Source organism: Portunus trituberculatus, chromosome 35 (genome assembly GCF_017591435.1).
Source record: "Portunus trituberculatus isolate SZX2019 chromosome 35, ASM1759143v1, whole genome shotgun sequence".
NCBI lineage: Eukaryota > Metazoa > Arthropoda > Malacostraca > Decapoda > Portunidae > Portunus > Portunus trituberculatus.
The window spans coordinates 12,055,926-12,082,566 of NC_059289.1; the positions used below are offsets into that span (position 1 = coordinate 12,055,926).

At 40.4% G+C, this 26,641-nt stretch overlaps 1 protein-coding gene across 2 annotated transcripts in view; it reads right to left on the reverse strand.

Annotated features, from left to right (window-relative positions):
* The window catches only part of LOC123513014, a 363,536-nt gene extending 337,739 nt beyond the window's left edge, over window positions 1–25,797 (reverse strand). For both annotated transcript variants that reach the window (XM_045269820.1, XM_045269819.1), the window contains exon 1: window positions 25,665–25,797. The gene's annotated coding sequence lies outside the window, so the exon portion shown is untranslated. The remainder of the gene's footprint in view (window positions 1–25,664) is intronic.
* Window positions 25,798–26,641: the final 844 nt, after the last annotated feature.

Consider the following 26,641-nt stretch of genomic DNA (forward strand, 5'->3'; position numbering starts at 1 on the left):
TGCATGTAAAATCCCGACGGTGTGAGAGGAGGAAAGAAGAGACCAAAGACAAGTGAGAGGAGAAGGAGAGGAGGGACAAATAGTATAGATGCAAGAGATGTGTAAAGGAATAATTAAAAGAAGATATAAAGGGTCAAAAAGGAGCAAAAGGAGGAAGAGGTGTGAAATATAAAAAATAAGACGGAGAAATACAGGCATAATGGAAAAGCAGGAAGAAAGCCATGGAGTACGAGAAAGACTGAAGTGAGGTATGGAGTGCAAAAATAGAAAAGACGTGAAAAAAAACTGAGAAAATAGAGAATAGGGAAGGAAAATGGAGAAAGAAGGTTAAACGAGAAGAAAAAAGTTATAAAAGGTGTACTCATACGAGAATACAAAGCAAAAAGTAGACAAAAGACGAAAGGAGAAAAGAAAAAAAAAATAGAAGGTAAAAAATTGCAGACGAGAAGCAAAAGGCGTATGAAGAAAACGAAGGTGAGGAAGAAGACGTTAGTTAAGAGAAGAGAGACGTCAAGAGCATAAGTCAACAAAACACTTTTTCTACCGCTCCCGCCTCCGCGTCCCTTCCTAAAGCCGCGGGTGGAGGCTACTTGGCTGCGGGAAGAGCAAAGAGCGGGAGGAGACACACTTTTTTTCAGCTTCCAGAGCGATATTGAACCGGAAGAAAACATCGTAAAGATCTCCCCGTAAGGATTCCAATCTTTCTTCCTCTCCCTCATTATCATTTCCTTTATTAACATAACTTTTCTGACGGTTATATTGTCCTGAAATAGCAAAAAATAGCTCCTGCCTTTTCGATAAAGCCACGCGTTTTTGTTCCCAAATAGTGTCCAACCTGCTGCTGCAATGCTTCAGTAAGTCCAACAACTTTCCACGTAAAAATGTCCCATGTCCCATACCAATGCCGTAACTCCCACTTCCAGCGTCACAACATCAGCGTCAAGTGTCATAACGACACTTCTCAACACAAAAACGTCCCCGTATCGCACTGCATCTCTAAACATTCTAACCCAGCGTCCCAATTTTCTCTGCCAACGCCACAACACTCAATCGACGCCAGAATCCCGTCTGTAATGTTAGTGTCCTCTTTCAACACTGCATCGCCCTCTAGAAATACCATAACGTACAACTAAAATCACTTCCAAAAATAGAACTACCTTGCCAGCTACAGTATCACAATGCTCCTTGTTGCACCACAACGTTTCCTGATAACACAAAATTGCCCATTATTGACTCCACAACTCTCCTTCCAACACCCAATACCACAACGCGGTCTCCACCACGGCACTCCAAGTACCATCATAACAAACACAACTACTACAAAGTTCCTGCCACCACCTCCGGCGCCACAGACTCCTTATTCCGTCCACAACGCGTTTTCTGCCACAATTACTACCTTGAAACTCCTTCAGCTTGGAACGGTGCATTCTGATGGAGGGACGCGCCACTCTGTTGAGAAGGAAGAGCTACTGCGGTGACGAGATGGATCCTTACAGCGAAGAAGACACAATATCATTCCCTGATAGACATACTAGGGGAGGAGGAAGCATTGGGGACAGAACACAACAAAGTTCAGTTTACTAGGCCATCTATTTGGCAGTTTTCTTTAAATGATCCCGAGTAGTGGTCTGTATGTGGCGGGCCCCCTCAAATAGTTAGGCCCCCTCGCCGCTCTCTGATGCGGGACGTGAATAGTAATGAAGCAGAGTACCACGGAGCGACGATGGCTAATTTATTCATCCCTTATTTATCCTGATCTCTCCCTGTCTTCTTTTTCTCTTCCTGTCATTCCTGGTTTAGAATTTTAGATGTGTGTGTGTGTGTGTGTGTGTGTGTGTGTGTGTGTGTGTGTGTGTGTGTGGTGAGTGAACGAGCGTAAGTGTACGTAAAGGGGCGCATGCTTGAGCAAATGAAAAAAAAAAAAAAACTATTAAGGCAACCAATGAAAAAATGATCATACATTGACATGAGAATTTCTTTCCTGGTGAAAATAACTCTTACTCAACACCAGTGATTAACAGCGTGACTCCCAGCTGGCGTGGGAGATGCAATTAACATTTTGCCGAGTCCAGCACCGAATTCCATCCCACATAAAACTAGCTTGATGTCCCAATAGACAGTCAAGAGTTTTCGCTCCCTAATTTTTTTTTTTTTTTTGTGTGTGTATGTGTTGCATGTAAGTGTATATATATATAGGAGGAAGAGAAAGAGAAAAAAGGAGAAGGAGGAGGAGGAAGAAGAGGAGGAAAAGAAGGAGAAGGAGAAGGAGGAGGAGGAGAAGAAGAAAGAGAAAAACAGCTAAGAATAGAAAGAGGATATTTTTTTCCTAAACGTTCTGATGTTCCACTGACGACTGATTTTTTCCTTCATTGCTTTCATCTCCCTCACTACTTTCCTCTCCTTTCTTTCCCCTGCCCTTCTCTATTTTAAACTTATGTGCCTGTAAATCCTCTCTCCCCCTCTCTCTCTGTCTCTGTCTCTCTCTCCTACAGACACCTACGTGCAAACATCATTAAGGTCCCTTGGCGTCACCTGTCCCCCGGCCTGTCATATTAAGCCAACACACACGAAATTTTACTCACTATCCATCATTCATTATTACCTATGCAGTTGCCGTAATTCATGCAACTTTTTCTTTTTTTTTCTATTTCGTTCATTATGAATTCCTTCCGTCGTGTGCACTTTATTTTATACATTTTCGTGCAGCAGTTTTATTTTTGTTTTATTTAGACGGCTGTGGAATTACTTTTTTTCCTTTTCTCTCTCTCTCTCTCTCTCTCTCTCTCTCTCTCTCTCTCTCTCTCTCTCTCTCTCTCTCTCTCTCTCTCTCTCTCTCTCTCTCTCTCTCTCTTTTCACTTGCATTTCTCTGTTTATTTGTGGTGCCTGCTATGTGTACTCACTCTCTCTCTCTCTCTCTCTCTCTCTCTCTCTCTCTCTCTCCTCTTGCATTTATCTGTTTATTTGTGAAGCCAGTTACGTGTAAGTCTTTTCAATGTTTTTATGCAATACCATCTATAGTCGGAAATGAAAGTTATTTTCGTAAACACTCCATTTTTATGAGTTTCCTTTGATTTTTTTTTCCTCGCTAGTGTTGATTGTTCTTTTCCTTTTATGTGTAGTTGTTGTTTACTTTTCATTGCTTTTTTTAATAATTTTACACAGTTTTTCCTTTTTTATTCATAGTATTTTCCTGACATTCTCTTTCCATTACTCGGTATGTGAAGTTAAAGCGGTTTATTTCTGTTGCGACTGAGAGGGAAGAAAAAAAGGCGGCATCGTTCTCTTGATGGATATGGAGCAATAGGAGAGTAAAAGGAAGAAAAACAATAGGAGTGGCAAATTGAATAACGTGATGGACTAGTGACGTTAATTGTGGCTCTCTCGATAGGGATACAAAAAAGATCCTCCTAATAATAGTCTTATGGCAATTACAAACAAAGGGATATTATAGTGAATTACTTCGATATCCACCAATACCACTGACCAAAATAGAATAGAAAAGAAAAAAAAACACTATTATATCAAGCATTTCAGAGGAGTCAACAACAAAAAATAAAGAAATAATATAAAAAAGAACGTTACTCCTAATTATGTAAAAAATATATATAAAAAGGAAAACAAATTAACATTAGGTACAGCTCCCTCCTTGGTGCTCCCTTTGTTTCGGGGCATTAATTAATTAAAAGAAAATAATGATGAAAGCACCAGTGATTATCCTTTGCTCGGAGGACAATAACAACCTGAGCTATCTCGGAGACGTGACTGAGGGCGCCAGCATCACGAGGATCAAAGACCAAATGATCCTTCGTCGAGGGAAGCTAAAAATAAAGATAAAAATGTGTAATGAAAAGACAAAAGAGGTGCGACGTTCCTTTATGAACAAGCAAGACTGCAAGAAAACGGGATCACGAACTTTGTGAACTTGTGAGCTTATGGCTTTATGTTTCAAAAATTCAGGTGCTCTGTCTGTCTGTTTGTCTGTCTGCCTGTCTGTGTTTGTCTCTCTCTCTCTCTCTCTCTCTCTCTCTCTCTCTCTCTCTCTCTCTCTCTCTCTCTCTCTCTCTCTCTCTCTCTCTCTCCAGACATCAACTCAGCAAACTCCGTTGATGTAAAGAAAATAATGTTAGACCTACGAATGAATTACAGCCTGCCTGTCTCTCTCTCTCTCTCTCTCTCTCTCTCTCTCTCTCTCTCTCTCTCTCTCTCTCTCTCTCCGATAATGTAAAGAAAATAAAATAAGACCTACGAATGGGTTGGGAGAATGTCAATCTATGAGAGCATGAGATTAATTAAGCACTGCGTGTCTAAGTGGAAACGAAAAAAAAAAGGCGCAGGACAATGATAAACACACAATACGTAAGAAGAGAACGGGCCAGGAGAGAAGGTACAGATAAAGAAAAAAAATAAGGAGGAGGAGGAGGAGGAGGAGGAGGAGGAGGAGGAGGAGGACGAAGAGAAGTAGGAATATGAGGAAAAGGGTGAAGAAAGGAGAAGAAACATGGGAGTAACGAGGAAATAAATTAGCAAAAATGGAGTAAAAAAAAGATGAGACTGTAGGATATGATAAAAAAAAAAAAATGGAAAAATAAAAGATAAAAAAAAAAATGACGAGGAGGAAAAGGAGAAAGATGAGAAAGATGAGAAGATGAAAATATGTAAATTTGTGAAAAAAAATATCAATAAAACGAAAAGCTGAAAGTACTATGTGTAGGAAGAAAAAAGTAACCTAAAAGTAAGACAAGAAGGAGAGGCAGAGCAGGAGGAGGTGGCAGAGCGTGAGGAAAGGTGGAGTGGGTAAGGGAAGGTCGAGTGGGGACGTGAGTGAAGTTGTGAAGGTTATCAAGAGGAGAGAATAATGAAGAGCCTCACTGAGAGGAGGTAGACCCCGCAGTCATCCCTCTTACGCGTGTGTGTGTGTGTGTGTGTGTGTGTGTGTGTGTGTGTGTGTGTGTGTGTGTGTGTGTGTGTGTGTGTGTGTGTGTGTGTTGACTTCCTGAGAGCTACAAAGAACTTCCTATGACTTAACTTCTTTTAAGAGGAAATCTCAAGACCTTTATCTTTTTATTTTGGCTAACTCTTTTGGATCTCAAAAGGAACTGGCAACTAAGTAAGTCTTTTATTTTTATTTTGTGTTGCCCTTGGCCAGTTGTTCCCTCTTACATACAAAAAAAATATATAATTATGAGCTGTTTAGCAGTAATATGTACGTTGCTATAGAGAAGAAAAGAAAAAAGAGAGCAACAACGACAACATTTACAAGAACAAGAATAGAAGAACGATAGCAACATCAACAAACACTACTCACACCACAGAAATCACTGAGAAGGAGAAGGCAGAAGAGGAGCAGGAACACTCACACAGCAGAGAGATTATAAGAAAAACATCCGACTTTATACTATCCAAGACTTCTCGTAAGCAAGGACTTGTCAAGGCGTACCTCTTCTCTCTCTCAGTACCTCCTTAGTAATGTTCGGTGGAATTTCCGGCGCTCCAGTTGTTATCGCAATGTTAAAAAAGAGAAATGAAAATAATCAGTGAGTGTAAGAGCAACGCATTAGAGTAAGCAATTTATATGCAAGAGAATTGCCTGAATTTCCTGAGCAAGTGGTGATGGATTACAGTATCGTATATAAAGAATTAATTGTAACGTGCAGTGAGAAAAACAACGAAACAGAAGGATCGAGAAAATGGAACTATTCAAGGATAAAAAAAATATATATCACCACTTCATCTGTAGATGAAGGAGACATTAATTTTGTAGGTAGTGATAATGAGTTAAATAGTAACCGCAAGAAAGATAATGACGACAACAACAACAAAAGAAAAGAAAACAATAATAACAACAACAACAATAATAATAGTAATAATAAGAGTAACAATAATAGTAACAATAATAATAAACATAATAACAATAATACTCCTATATTACTACTACTACTACTACTACTACTAGAACTACTACTACTACTACTACTACTACTACTACTACTACTACTACTACTACTACTACTACTATTACTACTACTACTGTTGCTACTTTTAATATTACTACACCTACTATTATTACGAACTATTTATTCACTCACTCCCATGGTATTCAAAACCTTAACGACGTGTTTCTTTCCTTCATTTTCTCCCTCTCTCTACTAGCGATGGTATCCGATAACTGCCATTTTTTTGTACTTTTCATTTATCTATTTTTTTTTCTTTTATATGTTGTTCTTTATCTGTGCTCCCCATTCAGCGGTGCAGCAGTACGATTCTCTCTCTCTCTCTCTCTCTCTCTCTCTCTCTCTCTCTCTCTCTCTCTCTCTCTCTCTCTCTCTCTCTCTCTCTCTCTCTCTCTCTCTCTCTCTCTCTGTCCACGTTGCTAAAAGTGCTCCGAAAATATTTGAAATCCAGTCCCTTCAAGCCGAGGTTATTCAGGATGCTTCTGGCTTTCACTTTTTTGGTAAATAGAAGCTCTCTCTCTCTCTCTCTCTCTCTCTCTCTCTCTCTCTCTCTCTCTCTCTCTCTCTCATTCGTTTTCCGTTCTCGTTATGTTTCTGTGCTTTCTTTTCTTTGTGTGTGTGTGTGTGTGTGTGTGTGTGTGTGTGTGTGTGTGTGTGTGTGTGTGTGTGTGTGTGTGTGTGTGTGTGTGTGCGTGTGTGCGTGCGTGCGTGCGTGAGCGCACTTGCTTGCTTACTGGTTTCCTTGCTTTCTTCCTTTGTTTGTGCGTGTGTGTTCGTGGGCGCGCACTTTTTGGGTCAAGCATCTTCTTTGGCTTGATACTCAGCTCGAGCACTAATTTTTAATTTCAAGTACTTGACATTCTAACAATTTTGTGGCTTATGGCAGTGTGGCTGTGTCCTCGGGAGACCTTCGGGGAAAAATGAACATATATTAAGAAAATTTCGGTAATTATATATTTTTTTATTATCAACCATTGAATCGTTTACAAAAACATCTGCATAATTAGGCCATGAGTCGTTATTGGTACTGGCGGTGCATGTAGATTATATCTTTATTGCCATTCATATCAATTATAGGTAAGATTTTTGCGTTACGTTCAGGTGATTAACTCATTGTTGACTTAAGCCTTTCAGTATCGTAGTATACCTTTAAATCTTTTGTCGATACCATTAGAAAATTATGTGATGCGTGCGGTAATGTGTTTGGTAAATATAAACTTAAAATATCTATAGTTAATCTTCTATTTTCATTTACTTTGACAAAAATAGATTCAGTTAAATTTGGATACAGAATGAAAAGCTTAAGGTGCCGCAAAATTGAAGCCTTGTATCGTTTTCCTACTCGCTCTCCAACCACCCCCGTAAAATAAAAATAAAATAAAATAAATAAATGAAAAAGAAATAAAAATAAATAAATAATAAATTTGTTATTCACTCTGTTCTTTTCCTTTCGTGCCGTAAAAACAAATGTAATTTAAGGAGCAGGCTTTAATTACTATACATTCCAATTATTTACCTCATCTGGTCATTTCTTTGGACTATTCTCTTCAGGGACTAGAAACTTTTCTCATTTTTAAATTTATTTTGAACTGATCAAAATCTCTGTTACTAAGAAGAAAAAAGTTATATCGCGCTCGTTGAGTAAAACAGTTAATGAAGAGTTGTATAAAGTACTACAAAATACTCAGAATATAGATAAAACAAATCACAAAAATAATAAAGTAAGCATTTTTGTTTATCCTAGACAATTATTTCATAAGTGAAGAATAAGAAGTAACATCTATTATCGTTATTATTATTGTTGTTGTTGTTGTCATTACCATTAGTAATAATTTTTTTTGAAACTAAGGAATTCACTTATAATACACTTATCAAGTGGACAAACGATGCCTTTCCGCAAAAAAAAAAAAAAAAAATGATTTCATAAGATACTCGACTACAAAGTCAGGTATGATATGTGATTCAAGCTATTACTATTCGTCCAATCAAACAATATTACATTTACTAAGATACAAACTCTCTATTAGTTACCAAAAAACAAATTCTTCATTAAGTAAATAAGTAAAGTAAATAAAGTAATCATATTATTTGCAGTAAGTTACGACGTAATACCTCAGAAGGGCCATGGTTATTATGAGACTAAGAGGATAAAGGCAAGAAAGAATTTTTTTTTTTTTGCAGATTACGTATTGTGAGTGTGTGTGTGTGTGTGTGTGTGTGTGTGTGTGTGTGTGTGTGTGTGTGTGTGTGTGTGTGTGTGTGTGTGTGTGTGTGTGTGTGTGTGTGTGTGTGTGTGTGTGTGTGTGTGTGTTTGTTTATGTGTCTATTCAGCATAAGTTTGCATAAAAGACAATTAGTAAAAAGAATATTGTAAATCAAGTTCTGAAATTAAAAATGAATAAAACAAATCACAAACGTTAAAAAAAAAAAAATAAATAAATAAATAATAGTAGGTAATGAAAATACCATTAATTCATTGAAACAAACAAGAAAATACTTTCGATGAAACTTAAAAATTGTTCTAGGAGGAGGAGGAGGAGGAGGAGGAGGAGGAGGAGGAGGAGGAGGAGGAGGAGGAGGAGGAGGAGGAGGAGGAGGAGGAGGAGGAGGAGGAGGAGGAAGAAGGAAAAGGAGAAAAAAAAATAATAGCAAGTAGAAGAGGAAGAAAGCGTAGAAGTAGGATGAGGGCAGGAGGACAAAGAGGGAGGAGGGGGAATGTAGAACAGAGAGTGTCACATCTCTTCTTTTATCCTCTTTGGCTTGGCTAGAGGCGACATGAGAACATCAAGGCACCATAGAGAGGCACGGCGCCCTTTGACGAAGAGGAATCAGCCCGAGGGAGGCGAGAGGGGGAGGGTGAGAGCGTCGAAAGGAATGTGGTGAATGTTGATGAAGAGGAGGCCGCCTCTGATAGTTAATAATGAGGACGAAAGACACGTACAGAAAAATGAGTAGAATGTACTGAAGAGTGAAATGTAGGACGGATCTATCTATGTGTATGTTTATCTCTCACTATCTATGTCTATTTATGTCTCCTTTTTTTTTATTTACTTATTCGTGTATCTACACCTAATGTTTATTTGCTTCAAAGTGTATCGTTTTATCATTAAGTCAGTCCGCACGTCAATAGGTTAATCAGATACTCAACATCCATTTTATATTTGCGCGTCCCTCTATTTAGCTGGTTGTCTTTGCATTCTCTCATTTCGTTTGGTTTGTTCATCGTTCCTTTGTTTCATCTTCCCTTCATATTTAATAATACCCAAATCTCTCACCGCTACACATTCTCCTGTTTCTCTACTAAGTATTTGCTCAGGAATTTCCAACATTGAATCATATTTTCGCGTGAATTTAATCCTTTATCCAGATTTCTCCTCGGAATTTCCCAACTCGTGGCAGGTACTCCCTTGTCCGTCCTATTTTTTTTTTTTAAGGCCATCTATCCCCTCCAGGCCTTTCGAAATACGTTAATTCTGTTACCTTCGTTGCCAACACCTAATCCACCAGAGGTCTCCTAGGTTCAAATAATACAGAGGTGAGCATAACAAAAGAAAAGGTTCGGAGTAGACATGTCACCTCTTCCACCAGTGAACTCCCAAGGGTAACCTGCACAGGTGAGACAGAAAATGATTTTTGTTCTTTTCTTTTTTCTTTTATACTCACCTTTTAGAGCGTGTACGAATGTGGGAAGAATACTGCATAAACCATGTACAAAAAAAGAGCGTTTGTTTGAGATTTTCCTATTTTGCACTCATGCATACAGATTTTTCACTTTTCTATATCATAACTTTTTGTTTATATAATTATTCACTTTAGAATATTCTAAACACAGTAGAAAAAATCTCCGGTGTTCTTACACAATAAGATTAACGCGTAGAAGCGCGGAAGAAAATTTAAGTTCATAGACTTTATCTGCAAAGAACATTCTGTGGTAAGAAAACAGGGAATGAGGAAAGTTGAGAGAAGAGATGCGTGACGACCATAATCTTAATGCCAGTATTACAAAAATTTTACAGCAAAATCAGCAATAGAATACATTTCATCCCATTAATAAATATCCAACCCGACGGACGATAAAAATACACACAACTTTACCATACACATGCGAACACTTACTTTGACACACAGCTTTAGCACACAATACTTTACTTCTATAAACATACAACTTTAGTACACACAAAGCAACTCTATACATACCAATTACGTGATTTTACTTTAATATACACCCCTTTACTTCACGACACAAATGCATACTCACTGAATTTTGAGGCAATGTTTCTTTGACAAACACACACACACACACACACAGACACACACACACACACACACACACACACACACACACACACACACACACACACACACACACACACACACACACACATTCATGAACAAACAATCAAACAAAAGCACAAATAAACAATCAAACAAACGGATTAATAAACAAACACAAGCAAATAAATAAACACACACACACACACACACACACACACACACACACACACACACACACACAAGGAACAAATTCCAAAACAGTAATTGAATGGTTGGTCTTTTCCTTCCCTCCCCTCGATACAGTTAGCGTGAGCTGTCATGGAGGAAATTCAACATTATCTTTTTTTATTCCCCCTTTTCTTCCTTTCCTTCGCTACCTAGGTCTTTGGGCAGGTGAAAAATTGTCTACCGGGAAGCACCTGTCAAGCCTTCCTTTTCGTAGTAAATGTTAGTGTATCTCTCTCTCTCTCTCTCTCTCTCTCTCTCTCTCTCTCTCTCTCTCTCTCTCTCTCTCTCTCTCTCTCTGCTTCTATCTCTGTCTCTCTCGCTCTTTATCTGTCTCTTTCGCTCTTTCTCTGTCTCTCTCTCTCTCTCTCTCTCTCTCTCTCTCTCTCTCTCTCTCTCTCTCTCTCTCTCTCTCTCTCCTTAAACTTAAGCAATATATTCCCAAACAGACTCCTCACGCACAATAACTTCAGGACGGCCTCACACATCATAATAACACAGAACAAAGCATTATGACAAATCGCCACTAATATGTTTCCTGCGCCAGAAAAACAAATCGTGAAAAAGAAACGCGAACAGAGAGTCGATTGTGATGACCTTAATTTCACGGTGAGGCAATGAAAGTATGAGTCACGCTTGTTGTTGCTCATTTTTAATCTTTACGTGCAGTGCAAATGTGAACTTTCATTTTCTTATAAAGTAGCAAAAATAAAAACGTAACAAATTTCATTACATTTAGGTGATTTTATGATGCATTTTATTATCTTTTCTGCTTAGGTTCCTTTTTTTTTTATGCATGATGCAATCCAAATGAAAATTGCTTTTGTTTATTTAAGACTATAATAAAAGTTATATTCTTTACTCTAAAAAGACTTTGGAATACATAGCAGAATCGAAACCTGCCTTTATTTCTATTTTGGCTGTAGGAACTCTCGTTCTTGGTCATATGTGTCCAGCTTGAGTTTATTCATTCATTCATTCTTTATACTGAACAGCCTCTAGAAATCGGTCTTCTTGTTAATCAATACACAAATACTGTAATATACAAATTGATTCTAAAATTTACCTATAGTTTTTATCATTTAAATGTGATATCCTTTATACCTTGAGCACAGACCACATCTTAACTTTGAAGTGTTTTCATATAATGCAGCTAGAATTATAAAACTCAATATTAATTAATTAAGACCGTCCTTGAATATGTTCTGTAACAAAATGTACATTGTTTTAGCAACATGCCAGATTCTACAGGGGCTTTTCTTCAATTTTTATGGGAAACTGCAAGAGCTTCAAAGGGAACGGTTCATAAACAATTTAGCAATTATTGCTCTTCCCAGAGAGAAATGGTAAGAAAAGCATTAATTTTCACTGTGATGTACTGAATGGCAGCATTGATTGGTTTAGCGACAATGTTCAGCGAATGGCACTCAGCTCCTAAGAGATAATAGACTTTAATCGTGTTGCACAAAGCTTCACATGTTGAAGTGTGTTCTTGATAACCCGTTGAGAACACTACATTAAATCTTCCGTGAGAAACAGCTCTGCCAAACACTTCATTAACTATCCATGAAACTCCTAAATGCGTTTTCAAAGGAAACGTAAGAAAAAAAAATTGAGACGCTCCTCGAGGCATAAGTGGAGGTTATGAGGTGAGCACGAGCGTATAAAGGACATCAAAATGCTTTATTACTGGATTCCTAATACCAGCGGGCACACTATCACGGGAGGATATGAACAATGAGGAGAGGTTAGGTTATCAGGTGTCAGTGTTTGGCTGTCACACAATAACGAGATCAAAGAGAATCTCTTTTCATTCCAACAGTGAGAGGTATGAAGCTTCTGTCGAAATGTACGTAAGTGAAAAATATAAAGAATTAGGATATTCAAGATTATATTTAATTTCTAGTAGCACAACAGCGAAAATTAATATGTTTATGAGTAAAGATGATGGTGACACTTTTTCTTTGATTTGTTTTCGGCAATATTTGACTAAAAGCATATTCAATGTGGGAAATTATTAGGAGAACAAGATCAACATTTTTCAGGTAAAAACATTCCATTATTTTTCATAGATACAAAAAAACAAATGAGATGACAAACTACGATGTTACAAAAATAATTTACGCAAGACTTATGTGAAGTACAAAGAAATTGCAGACTTCCGTGATCCTGAAAAAAACGATATGGAGAACAAGACAAAAACATCGCAAAATGTATGGGCGCAGCCTAGTATTTATGTCTTTTTTTTTTTCTCATAAAGCAAGGCGGCAGAAAACCGTGTTCCTTGCTGACTTACTCCGCTGCCTTGCGTGTCCAGTATTGAGCGGCAGGGGTAACAATGTTCTTACCGCAAGCTAAGCGCAGCAACAGTCTGCCAGCCGCACAGGAAGGGCGAGTTCCAACGCCTTATAGTTCAAGACCCAAAGTCCCGCCAGTCTTATATTAGCGACGTCAAACAATGTCATTAGCAGTAATAATGAGGCTCTAGCACATAACATCACTACTGACATGACAACATCGGGACCTGAGAGAGTATCTACAACAAAAACAAAGGAACCAACAAGCTACCTCGTCACGGTGCGGGAGCAGACGTATTCGTAGTGACAGCCGTGGAAAATTTAGAGAAACTCAAGTTTTTAAAAGTTATATGTCAGTAATGGCAACCTTTGGAGCTTGTAAGCTCACAGGTAAGTAGAACTATCAACTTTCGTCTTGTATGTCAAAGTTTGCAAAATGGATCGCTTCTCTGTTCCAGCGTCACGTGTCTGGTAACGGCGCGCAGGTACTGAAACAGGTACCGGTGACAATCCAGTCTGTGATGGTTATATACACAGACATATTTGCCATTAGGTTAATTATACATGAACTCCAGTACTCACAAACACCCATTGGATTACTGAAGTTAAAGATATTTAGCCTTTCAATGTATATATATTCCAACCACTCACTTGCTCAGAAAATGTCGATATAACATATAATGCTCCATGTTCTTAGACACACACACACACACACACACACACACACACACACACACACACACACACACACACACACACAAAGCCTTGCCTCTCCTCATGTGTCATCTCTTCCCTGCCCTTACACACATGCGTACTTCACAAACCCAAAATAAAACACTGGAAAAGGAAATGCACACACAGCTCACCAACACAAGCTAAACAGTACTTTGACCGATACCTAGAAAACATCAATAAAAGTAGAAAACAATGGAAGGCAGCTGAGACAGAGAGCCTCGTGCTGATGACACCGAGATAAAAGACAAGGGAGAAAGGTAGAGAGAGGCAGAGAGAATGCAAGGAAGGAAGAATTAAGGGACAGTAGCATCCCGTCTTCCGCTCCTGATCTAAGACGGCTATTGTTACGCCCTTACACGTCCGCCTAATGAAAACACCCACAATGATGAGAGGACTGATGTTATGGGGGAGACGCAGGAGGACTGAGGCAAAAGGAGGACATTGCCAATAGCTTCGCGTCTAAGAAATGTAGTCCTGCGTTGTTGTTTTTTTTTTTTCATAGCAGGGTGTTTTAGCCTATTCAATACTGGAACACATTTTTTATTTAAGATTTGGGTATGATTAGACGATTTATTTACATTAAGAAAGGTGTATGGATGTCAGAAGATTAATGGCCACAGTCTTCACTATTTCAATCCCCACATAAGTTTCTGAAGGTGTATAAAAATCATCAAATGATAAACAGAATGAATATGAAAACGCGTCATGGTACTGAAGGGGTTAAAGTTACGGAGAGAAAAGATATCATTACTAATGTCACACACACACACACACACACACACACACACACACACACACACACACACACACACACACACACACACACACACACACACACACACACACACACACACACATGTATAGCTGTATGTATAGTTTAACAACATAATGAAAACACGTACGGAAATAATGATATTGTAGAAATAATTAAGCATGACCAATTACTAACAATGAAACACAATAATCTATCTAGCCAATGCATCATCAACAACAACAACAACAACAACAACAACAACAACAACAACAACAACAACAACAACAACAACAACAACAACAACAGCAGCAGCAACAACAACAACAACAACAACAACAACAACAACAACGTGCTTATTCGTATACCTACCTAACTACCAAAATAAATAATTGAAGAAAGCTGCTGGAATCGCAATCCTTCGTGTACAGGAGCCGCCTTTCTACCATCCGTCACCGCAGCTCATAATAGCGACGAGAAAATGCAGAAATCTGAGGCATAACCCACAGATGGAGACACAACGGGAAGACCTAACAGAAGGCGGGCGATTTTAACCCCTACGCGTGGAGGCCCCAGAGTCTATTATTGACTTGTCGACACCCGCGTTCTCACCTCATGACCCAAGCTTTTCGTGAATATCTAAATAATCGCCCAATTTGCCCGTGGTCATAAAAGGATGGAATGGTTCGGGAGGAGAATTTTCCTTCCTTCCCACTCGCTTGTATCTTTGTTTTATGGGCGGTGCAGGTGTCGTAGTAATGCTGGTCGTTGTTACAGTACAGACAATAATACCAGAAACAAACAATGGTAAATGAATTCGTTACAAGCTTTTTTTTCTGAATTTAGAAGCGTACAATAGCCACTGGAGCAAGCAGCAGCACCAACACCACCACCAACACCAGCACAAACACCATTAACAACAACAACAACACCAGCAACAACAGTAGCATAAGCAGCAGTAGTTGTTGTTGCTGCTGCTGCTACTGCTGTTCCTGTTGTCGTCGTCGTTGTTGTTGCTGTTGTAGTTGATGTTATTGCAATAGTAATAGAAGTATCAGCCGCAGTGATACTACTACTGGTACTATTTAATGATAATGATGATGATAATAAAAATAATAATAATAAATAATAATAATAAAAAATAATAACAACAACAACAAAAACAACAACAATAATGATAATAAGAAATGTAGTAGCAACAAAGGAAACTCTCTTTACTGAATCTCTCCTCTCAATTTTTTCCAATCAATCAATAGTATAAACGTCCATTGTAGCTGTTTTAATTGGTGTAAATGGCATTGCACAGTACCAGAACACACCAAATGATTGGGTAACGCTTGTAAAGGTAGATAAAAAAAAAAGGGAAGGAATCTGTTCTCAAATACTGTTAAATTAATGGAACAGGTTAAGTACTCAAGTTGTTAGTAGTGTTTCATTAGGGAGCTGGAAAGACTACACAGATATAGAGAAGAGGACTGACAGATAGAAAAAAAAAAATACAAAAATAGGTAGATATATTATTTATTAAGGAGCTGAAAAGACTGCACAAATATAGAGATGAGGATGATAGATAGATTAGCAAAGAAAAATAGGTTTGTATATTGTTCATTAGGGAGCTGAAAAGACTACACAAATATAGATGTGAGGATGATAGGTAGGTATATTTCATGCTAGTCTGACAGCTATTTGTATCTTCCGTAGACATTAAATCCCTTCTTTTTAGACTCGCAGCAATTATACCCAGATCCTATCAACACCCTCCCTATCCCTCCCTCCCTTCATCTTTCTCTTCACGTCTCACCTCGTCAGCTTGCGATTCTCGGTAGAAGATGCATTGATAAAGGCTTATCTCTTTTTTTTTTTTTTGTCTTTTTTTCCCCTCTACTCCGTTACTCTTTTATCTGTATGAATTTTGCGTTTATATTCGTGTACTTTGGTTCAAATATTATGAAGATGAAAAAAAAAAACTACAATATAAACTCTCTCTCTCTCTCTCTCTCTCTCTCTCTCTCTCTCTCTCTCTCTCTCTCTCTCACATTTTCTGGAATTTCTCCCTCCCACACACACACACACACACACACACACACACACACACACACACACACACACACACACACACACATTTTCGAGAATTATCTTTAAAAGTATATCTTTAGAATTCCTTTATAAATAAATTTCTTATAAATAAATGGAATATGTAACATGAAACAAAAAAAATACAATTCTTAGAAACTGTGGCATTAGAACAACTATATCAAGTTTGCTCTAGATAAAGTAAGGCATTTATTTTCTCATTTCATTATTTACATCCTTGTTACCATCATCGTTATCATTTTTACTTCTATAATAACCATTGTTTTTGTTATGAACGTGACCTATTCTTATCCATTCATATCGAGTGTGGTTTTTTTTTTTATATTGGCGCCATTATTTAGTACATTACCATCATTACTCTTGTCACTGCTAAATCCTCTGAACGGGTCCCACCGCTAACGACCACCCTAATTCACCCTATAAAGGGATTTGCCTCTCGTCCCTCTCCTTATTCCTTCATTCAGAGTCTCCCCTTCCACTTATCTATTGGGCCTTCATCACTTCCCTTGTTTCTTCCTCTCACGGGGACACTTCACACTCACCCTTCCCTACGTCTGGCAAATAAGTACCTCCCTCACCACGCATCCAACACCCACCTGGCCCTAGTTTTAAATAGTGAAGAGCGAAAAAGTAAAAAGAGAATGGGTGTACACATAAATGATGTTCTCTCTTTTCCTCCTACCTCTCGCCTCCCTCCTCATCTATCTCCACCACCACCACCGCCGCTGCCGCAACCCTATATCATCAATTCTATCGGCTTCCTACCCTTCCTAGTTATTTATCGCCATCAGGTAATTATCAGAGCAGATTAAACTCGAGGGCTGATGGGGCTGAAGTGCTGAAGGAGTAGATGGGCTGATGAAGGGTCGAGAGGAGGAGACCGAGTTGTTGTACGAAGTAATTCCTGTTGCAAACTCGATTATTGAGGTTCAAATCACAATGTTCTTTGACAGGTTGACGCGTATGGTGTTCCAAGACATTATAAATCAGTGTTAATCGTCTAGTGTTCTAAGTGCTTTAAGGTTAAGAAGGTGCAGAATTAGACTATAAAGGTGCTCAAAATGTATAGATTTAGAGTATATATGACTGCACGGTGTGAAGTGGAAATGTGAATTGTTATAAGTTTTTACTTTGAATATGAAGTGGTGTTGAGAGACGGTCGCGCTGAGGGGGGAGGAAACATAGGGTATCTCAAAGTACACTGCAGGATGGTAGGAATCAGGAAACTATGGTTATTAAGGGATGGCACAGTTGATAGCATTAAAGAGCAGTAAAAATGAGGGTGCTAAGGATCTGAAATATTATAATATTAGGGAAGTAATATGTTAATGAATTAGAGCAAGCTTATAACTTTAAAAATATATAATGTACGTCTACCACGATGTTGGGATGCAGATGTTTATAAGTTTCGCTGTTTAAGAGTTAGAAATTTGTGTGTCGTTAGGTATGTGTGTGGAGGAGGGCGCGGGTCATTCCTCCCATCACCGTGCTTGCTCGTGTCTAAAGTTGTCCAAGAGTTGTGTAGTTGTAACGGTGATGCTTCGTCTCGCCTCACCAGCGCCCGATTTCACGTCTGTTTCGCCAAATAGCTTTAAGGTGGATCCGTGAACGAGAGAGAGAGAGAGAGAGAGAGAGAGAGAGAGAGAGAGAGAGAGAGAGAGAGAGAGAGAGAGGTTGGGTCGGCAGGTGCGGGTGGGACAAGGTGCAGCATGATGACAGGTTTGAAGTGTATAATGACGGTGATCGACAGCGATGATGACACTTCAAAAAGAGACTCATGCATATTTTTTCGTTTCATATTCATATAATTTCTAGCCAACTGTTCACTAGACCATACCAAATGAACTTGAATGGATATATAATAAAATGTAACGTCCAATGCTATACTGAAAGTAACATTTCCACCGATCAGATAGTGTGGGCCCCCAGCTCGTGTTCCCCGGCAGCGTGACGAGGCGCCGTGGGATCTGGGGCTTGTTCCACGTCGCTTTTTGTGGGGCGGCGAGGCCCTGAGGGTTATTTCAAGTCGATTCAGCAATAAGTATGTCCGTCAGAGAATGGAGGAATAACGAAACGCCCAATAATCCAGGTGCGCATGAGGAAGCCCCGCAGGACATCACTAGTAAATTGTTAAGACTAAATTGTGAATTCTGTTGAGCGAGAGAAAGAAAAATCTATGAGGTTCTTCAGTTCGGAAGCGTCGCATGGAGTGAGTGAGCGGGCTGGCTGGTAGCTGTGTGTTGCTAACGAGAGGTCATCGGGTGTGATGAAAAAGAAGAATGTGCTCATCCCGCGTTGGCACACAATGGTGATGGCCGTCACCTGCCGCTCACACCACGCACCTTGCCAGATAGTGCACAATGTACCTTTTCTTTGGCTGCCTCAGGGAATGATTCAACGACGACATGCGATATCGGAGTTTATCTTCCAGTGCGCAGTGTTTATTTTGAGACTGCAACATTGTCATGCGAGATATTTTACTTTACACGGGGGATAAAATATCAAACCAACAGGATGCGCTTTGATATTTTCTTCATATATGATGAATAATATTGATGTAGTGTTATGGTATTTCTAAATGTAACTTCATGGTTGACGTATCTATTTCCGCTACAATAGTCGAATGTTATGTATGGAGTGACGAGAACACTTAGCCCGAGGAAGTCACCACATGCAACATTTATCCTTACACTGCATATTTCATGCCACATCCAATGGAAGCCTGCTTTGTGTGTGTGTGTGTGTGTGTGTGTGTGTGTGTGTGTGTGTGTGTGTGTGTGTGTGTGTGTTTCACTGTTTGATCTGCTGCAGTCTCTGACGAGACAGCCAGACGTTACCCTTCGGATAGGCCTGAGACCAGGCACACACCACACACCGGGACAACAAGGTCACAACTCCTCGATTTACATTCCGTACCTACTCACTGCTAGGTGAACAGGGGCTACACGTGAAAGGAGACACACCCAAATATCTCCACCTTGCCGGGGAATCGAACCCCGATCCTCTGGCTTGTGAAGCCAGCGCTCTAACCACTGAGCTATCGTGTGTGTGTGTGTGTGTGTGTGTGTGTGTGTGTGTGTGTGTGTGTGTGTAATTCACCACCACGGTCGTCTGCTGGTCAGTCAGCCAACCGTTCCCCTAGATGCGTGAGTGTGTGCGTGTGTGCATGTGCGCCAGAGTCAAATGTCATCACCTACAGATGAAGCCAGGGATCTGAAACATCTCGGTTAATTAAGGATAGAGTCCACCAAACATTAGGACGCTGCACACACACACACACACACACACACACACACACACACACACACACACACACACACACACATATGGCTACAAGACACAATAACCCAGTGTAAGTACCATCACCATAGTCTGAGCTACGTCGTCAAGCGCTGACAATTCATATGAGAGGAATTCACATGAAAGGAGAGGGTGACGCTCTCTCAGTTACACCAATGAAGCTGATGAAGGAGCCTTGCCCGTCTCTACGACTAAAATAATAATGAACAAATTTACACACCAGCAGCTCTTAGACTAGCTCACAGACGGGCTACGTTGACACAGCCGAGAGCCTTTGTGAGCCTGCCGTCGTGTACACACTGGCGCCCTGGCACACAGCACTTTCCGTAGAGGGCAGCCTAAGTGAACATTCTCCCAGTTCCCTCGTCTCAAGCTATGGTCATGCCCCGCCAGCACGCGCCACGCTCTGGCAGACAGTGAAGGCCGACCTTGCTTCCTTGCTTGCTTGTTTGTTTTGTAAAGGAACAGGTGAATATCCACTCGGTGACAAAGAGAAAAATAAAACAAGGTCAAGTTGAGAAAAATACTATGTAACCATATGACGTCAGACGAAAACCCCCATGGCATTTGATGGCAATTAAATTTTCCCGCCGGGTAATCCCCAAGAGACCCCAACAGAACTGAAAACAAACTCTGAAAATCATATACACAAACCACGCCAGGAAATACAGAGGGAAAAGCTTAATAAATGACGCGAAAGGAAGTGAAAAAAAGTAAAAAGAGGATGCAAATACCGCACCAAGGTCACCTGAGACATACAGGAGAGAGAGAGAGAGAGAGAGAGAGAGAGAGAGAGAGAGAGAGAGAGAGAGAGAGAGAGAGAGAGAGAGAGAGAGAGAGAGAGAGAGAGAGAGCGGACAAAACATATGAGGAGAAAGATAGGACTAGAGATGCGAAAAGGAGGAAAATGACAAAGAAAAAGAGAAGCATAATTACTAAAAAGAAGAAAGAAGAACAGATCATAGAAAACGGGAGAAAGACAACCGAAGAGAAAAGAACGTGGAAAAAATATGTGAGAAGACGAAACAAAGAAAGACAAAAGAGTAAGAAAAAGGATGAACAAAACTGAAAGAAAATGGATGAGAAGGGGAGGCAAAGTATGGGAGAAAGACAGGAAAGAAGGGAGGGAGGGAGGAAGGCCCAGCATCGACCTACTAGCACAAGCCAACCAACCCACCTGAGAGGGCGTACCTTGTCGGTGTATGATGGGAGGGAGAAGGCCAGAGCAGCCGAGTAAGGGCAACAATGAGGGAGGAGAAGCCGGAGTGGTATAGCGCTCCTGAGAAAGAGTAAAAGGAAAAGAAGAAGAAGAGGAAATAAAGTAGGAAGACAGGAAGATAAGCAAGAAAAATATGACAGGAGTGAATTGGAGAAATATAGGAAAGGGATGAAATATTGAAAGAGTGTGAAGGGGGGTTGAGATACGGCGGCGAGGAGGAGTTATAAGAAAATAGCAAAGTTTATAAAGGCAATAAGAAAAACAGAACATTTGAAAGCACGAAAACTGTAAGGAATTTAAGAAAATAAAACAATCGCAGAGAGAGAGAGAGAGAGAGAGAGAGAGAGAGAGAGAGAGAGAGAGAGAGAGAGAGAGAGAGAGAGAGAGAGAGTTGCGTAGGTAAGGTAAAGTTGGGGTACTAAATTTGAGTGACTTGAGAAAATTCAGATAAGGAGCAGGAGTGGCAAGAGTGTTCATTGATTTCCAATCGCTAAGTCAGGAAGATCTTAAAAGTGATAGAGTTATGTGCTTGTGCTCTCTCTCTCTCTCTCTCTCTCTCTCTCTCTCTCTCTCTCTCTCTCTCTGTGTGTGTGTGTGTGTGTGTGTGTGTGTGTGTGTGTGTGTGTGTGCATCCATTACTTGATGTTTACTATCACACTATTCATTGTTTTATAGAATAGTCCATTTCATCAAGCAATTTCACCTTTATATTATTTTCACATGTAACCTTTCACACAAAAAAAACTTTACTGTTCTTTATTTCATTCCGTAATCTATCTCATTCCGTCACCTTTACTATTTTGTTCATGCTCTATCAAAACCGTGATACGAACACTATTATAAGATATTTTGGTCTTTTTAGTGTGTGGGATAAGGCCCCTCTAAGAGGAAAGTGACTGAGAGTGTACTAGGAGGAAGAGATTAAGAAGGAGATCCAAGAATTTAATGTCAAGATTCCAAGCCAGTGTTTTGAATCGTCGCTCTGTTCCAGGAAATTTACCACCGCTACTTGGCGCGAAATGCAAAATTAGCACTAATAATTTTTCGTTCAAAGTTTATATAAAGTAAATTTTCCTCGTTCTGCCCGTCCTGCTGCTTTCCCACGCTTGCTTCTTGTTCCCCCGTCCTTCTTCATTCCTTTCCTCTTTCTCCCGACTCTATCTGCCTCCTCTCCCTTCTTCCTACTTTCCTTCCTTCCTTCCCTTTCTCTTCACCCTTACTTCCTCGCGCTCATCATTCCATCATTATTTACCTGTAATGGCACTGCCGCTCCTTCCTCCTCCCGCCTCTCACGTCGCCATAACTCTCCCTAACTGTTCCATTTCAGGGAATTTTGAGTCGTGCAACGTGAAGGCTTCAATTTCCATCCCAGAGCCCTTAGCCCCGACCACCGCAAATTCTCAGGCACACATTTTATTCCTAACATCGTTCATTTGGAAAAGCGTTATGGATGACAAAGAGATTCCCGGGATAATGATGAGGGTTTTCTTTCTTTTAATATCAGTGAGTAATTTCTATTTCATCGATCTGAATTTCTTTATTTCCTTTCGCAGGAGAGGAAACTGAATTAATTTACTGGTGTCCATCATATGAAATTTTAATTTACGCTCGGGAGTCTTCACAGAAACGTTTCGTATGTAGTGATATCTGACACCACGTTTCTGTGCTAGCGGCTCGGTTTCCTCGGTTTTTCAGACAATTTCCAGTAGCTTGGCTGAAAGGTACCGCTCCGAATGTACTTGGGAGGAACAAGAGAAACATGAACTCAGCATTTTGCGAATTTACTGAGGAAGGAAAGGCCAAGGCAAGACTCAGACGTTGTGACCCCAGCTTAGGAAAGCAGATGTCGCCAACGTTCTATAGATTATTTAGGTTCTGTTATTCACCGTGCAACAAACTGATGAAACACCCACTCGCGCGCGCGCACACACACACACACACACACACACACACACACACACACACCTCACAAGTTAGACATTTCCTTCTCCTTCAGGCTCTATACAAACATCCCATCTGCTCCCCATTGAGACCACTGAGTGACTCACATACACGCCTCGCCCGCCGCCTGAGCAGTGGCATTCCCCACAGACGGATGCCGCCACTAACCATCAAGTACCTGCTTTGGACAACGCTCGCCGCCCCAATAAAGAAAACGAAAGCAGCGCAGTACGGCTCACATCAACACTTAATTAACCCAACCACCAACCACTGCAGTAGCTCTAATGAGACTGCTTTTTCTCTTTCCATAATGTTCCACCGTTACTATTCCAGCACTCGATTACTGAGGTGAAAAATGACCACTACGGGGGGAAAGCAAAACCCGATACTGTCCTTGCGTGCTGTGCCGGAGATTCACAAACTCGCCAAACTTCCCGATGCAAGTCCTGAACTCCAGCACTGAGCCTCACCGTAACCTCAGATTACACACAGTCTCAGGAATTTGAAGGATCAGCCTGAACGGACTCTTCCTCCAAAAACTCGAGCTTGTTTTGGGTTAACGGAGAGAGAGAGAGAGAGAGAGAGAGAGAGAGAGAGAGAGAGAGAGAGAGAGAGAGAGAGAGAGAGCGGAAGAGGGACGGGGGAGAGCTAGAGGGAAGAGGAATGGAGGAGAGAGAGAGAGAGAGAGAGAGAGAGAGAGAGAGAGAGAGAGAGAGAGAGAGAGAGAGAGAGAGAGAGAGAGAGAGAGAGAGAGAGAGAGAGAGAGAGAGAGAGAGAGAGAGAGAGAGAGAGAGAGAGAGAGAGAGAGAGAGAGAGAGAGAACCATACGGCAATGTGTGTGGGTGGGATCAGGTAACACACTGACGCTAACAAAGGTTGGTCCAGCACAACGCCATGACACTCTTGTTGCTTGTTATTCCAGTCATGATTCAGTGTTGCAAACTTTGGTGTTTCACCACCACCACCACCACCACCTCAACAGTAACAAATCATTCACTCACTCACACACACACACACACACACACACACACACACACACACGTCCGGTAGCTCAGTGGTTAGAGCGCTGGTTTCACAAGCCAGAGGACCGGGGTTCGATTCTCCGGCCGGGTGGAGCTATTTGGGCGTGTCTCCTTTCACGTGTAGCCCCTGTTCACCTAGCAGTGAGTAGGTACGGGATGTAAATCGAGGAGTTGTGACTTTTGTTGTCCCGGTGTGTGGTGTGTGCCTGGTCTCAGGCCTATCCGAAGATCGGAAATAATGAGCTCTGAGCTCGTTCCGTAGGGTAACGTCTGGCTGTCTCGTCAGAGACTGCAGCAGATCAAACAGTAAAACACACACACCTACGGACTGATATACTTACTCTGCATACAATGATCAGAAAGTTTGGGAGAGATTGGTGTGTGTGTGTGTGTTTCACTGTTTGATCTGCGGCAGTCTCTGACGAGACCAGCCAGACGTTACCCTACGGAACGAGCTCAGAGCTCATTATTCCCGATCTTCGGATAGGCCTGAGACCAGGCACACACCACACACCGGGACAACAAGGTCACAACTCCTCGATTTATATCTCGTACCTACTCACTGCTAGGTGAACAGGGGCTACACGTGAAAGGAGACACACCCAAATATCTCCACCCGGCCGGGGAATTGAACCCCGGTGCTCTGGCTTGTGAAGCCAGCGCTCTAACCATTGAGCTACCGGGTGTGTGTGTGTGTGTGTGTGTGTATGTGAAATATACATACATTGAGCCCAAGCAGTTAGTGTAACCCTTAGGTACATTTCTGCACGTTGCTCAAGAGAGGTGAAAAGAAGAGGGCGAGGAAGGAGCGTATACATTTCTAAATTCCCTCTTAAGTTGCCAGGTTGTGCGTGGCATTCCGTCCCAGATCAGCCGCGGAAATATTCATGGATGTCAGGCACTCCAATTTAAGGCTTATGAACACATGATTGTTCTACATAATTATATTAACCACATACGGTTGCTCTTGATACTGCAGGTTATTATGTGAGCGGTGGTGGTGGTGGTGGGGATTCATCCTCTTCGCTGAAAGTTGCTTCATTTTGAATTTAAGTAATATACTTTCGAAAAATCACCAGCAAAACATGTAACATTTTCTTGGATCGCAGTTTGATATAGAGAACAATGTCTGGCCTTCAGTCTAATACACACTTTACTTCAGGCATTGATTTTGCTGCTTAAAGAGTTTGTACATGTATATTTGCATCGTAGGCTGTCTTATAATGAACAATTCTTGAATATACTGAATATTGATGAAAAAATCCGCAAATAAGGTACTGCGGTGTTGTGGTGGACCTTAATAAGATACAGCAAAATGGTCGGATGGAACAATGAGTGGCCAGTGGCAGTGTTAGTAGCACAAAGACAAGAAAGGAATGTGACGGAAAGACACAGGCCAGCATTCTTGCCGTGATAAGGAAGGATACGAAAAAATGGCAATGGGTGGTGTGATCCCTGCCCACTGTTTTGACGTGATACATTCTCAAGCAACCGTAATAGAGAGAGAAATTCTCTAAAGAGCCGAGTTGTGTGTAAGTGGCAACTTACACAACGCAGTCATATGTAGTAGTACCATCATGCCGTCGCCACAACCTACACTCATGCCGATTTTCGTGTTCCTAAGCCTTAAAACTATCTTCCTTTGAAGTAGTTTAATTCATTAAAAATGGATATATTAAAGAGCCATAAAATATTACCAAACTTAAAAAGCAGACGATATAAAATTTAGCAAAGTATGAAGAACTGGCAACTTTATATCTCCCAGTTCTGTGGCGCTACCCAGGGCAACGATGGAGACTCACCACATTATTACACACGCGGAGAACACGTCTATGTACCTACGTCGTACTCACCATATCTGATGCACGGTTTGAGAACAAGCTCATAAAGAGTCTCAGCAGTAATATTTATCTGTGACCACAGTAATCCGTTCCAAATATCACACAAACCGACACGAGGTTACACAGCACAGCACAACCGGCGGTACTATCTGTTCTTTGCCGAAGTGAGCCGCATTGCTTCGATTCCTTGCTTAGAAGCAGTTCGGTGCCTAAACGATACATTTGAATCTAGCAACACATGAGAGTTTACTACACCAGAGATAGATTGTCCCTGTATAAAGAAACTGTCCATCCTGCAACGTTACCCAAAGGAAGACGATCAGTTGAGTTGTTTACTGACGTGTCCCTTTTCTCTGTCTTTTATTTACGAATTTCTTCTTTCCTTCCTTATTTCCAATCTTATCACTCAAAAATAGAGCATAAATGCGCTGTTTTCTTGGTTTCCTAAGTATATTTTCAGAGCGGTATCCCAATTTCTCGATGGCTCTTGCAATCTTAAACATCTTTCCATCTAGTATTCTGAGCGCCGTAATAAAAAAGTTTAAACTCTTCACATTCTGTTTCTATATAGGATATTATTGTTTGATTATAGAACACATTTTTACTATTTAATCTTGCGATGTTTGTTCTATAACTGTACTGTCATTTATCCAGGTATTAAAAGTAGGTACTGAGTGGAATTTTTTTTTTATTTCTTGTTTCAGAAAAATTACCAATGATAAGGTTGCTTTACATGGTTCAACATAATTTCTTAACACGTATTTTCTTTTAATTTCAAGCATGGTATGAGGAAATTTATCTTCATGTCAAACATCAAAAACAATAACACAACAATGACAACGGAAACAATAAAATCAATAATCTTAAGAATAACAAAAAAAATACATAAAACAGTTTCCACTACAGCATAGAACCAGTAGCAGTCAGTAACAGCCACAACACTTAATAGAAACAGAACAAACAGTAACACACGGTGAGTCCCTAGACAA